Source organism: Galeopterus variegatus, unplaced genomic scaffold (genome assembly GCF_000696425.1).
Source record: "Galeopterus variegatus unplaced genomic scaffold, G_variegatus-3.0.2 Scaffold247, whole genome shotgun sequence".
In the NCBI taxonomy this organism is placed as follows: domain Eukaryota; kingdom Metazoa; phylum Chordata; class Mammalia; order Dermoptera; family Cynocephalidae; genus Galeopterus; species Galeopterus variegatus.
This window is the reverse complement of record NW_007726358.1, coordinates 651412-652452: the sequence shown is the minus strand read 5'-3', so window position 1 is coordinate 652452 and position 1041 is coordinate 651412. Positions and strand designations below refer to the sequence as shown.

The 1041-nt window shown below is 30.4% G+C and overlaps 1 protein-coding gene across 3 annotated transcripts in view; it reads left to right on the top strand.

Annotated features, from left to right (window-relative positions):
• Window positions 1–1041, top strand: part of ARHGAP32 (Rho GTPase activating protein 32) — a 102823-nt gene that overhangs the window by 82839 nt on the left and 18943 nt on the right. The window lies entirely within an intron of this gene.

Here is a 1041-nt window from a genome sequence, read left to right as displayed (position 1 = left end):
CAAGTTTAGAACACACCTATGGTCAGTTTTCACATTGACATATCTTGGTGTGGGTTTTTTTCATTCTTCAGTTTGGGCACTTGATATGGGCATTGTCTATCCCCAAACTTATGTTCTTCAGTTCTGGAATATTTTCTTGTATTATTTCTTTGATGATTGTCATCGCAGTTTAAACTCCATCTTTTATTCTCTTCCTAGAATTATTTTAACTCTTGAACCAACCCTTTTATTTTCTCAGCTTTTTTCCACCTATGGATTTCTCAACATTTTTCCATCTATGGATTTCTTCCAATCCTTCTGTTGATTAAAAAAAAAAAAATTATTACCAAGACAAATTCTCTTTCTCCCTCCCTTGAATGTTCTACTTTATAGCATCCTATTCTTACCTCATGGATATAATCTCTTCTCTCTCTGAAACTATTATTAGTAATTATAGGTTTTGTTTTGCTTAAAATTTTTCTCTACTCCTCACAGTATTTGTTTTTTCCTCATTTAGCAGCTTCTTTTTGGCAGCTCACCTTTATCAAGACTTTGCAAAGCATTCAGCTGAGGTTTCATAGAAACAAGCAAACAGATTTTTAAAATCATATTTTTAAAATGTTGATAACATTTAATTAAATTTTAAATTAAAATAATCTTGTGTAAATAGTCATGGAAACACAATTAACTTTGCATAAGATTGTAATTCAAATGGTATTAGCCAAAATGTTCAGGGATACTACATAGAAACCTTTTAGTCATAAAAACTTACTGTGCCCAGGACACCAATCAGTATATTTTTCAGAGGGAATTGAGAGTAATGGTTAACCTTGTGAGTGAATTAAAAGAACGGTAAGAAGAGACTCAGTTATATATATATACATATATCATTTTTATATATAATACATAAATGTACATATTTCCTTTCTCTATTATGTATTTAATAGAATTCTTACTATATATTATATTTTTCTCATATGGTAAATAAAGTATGTATGTATCCTGGTTGACCCTTGAACAACGTGTAGGGGTTGGAGCAGTCCTCCATGCAGTCAAAAATTT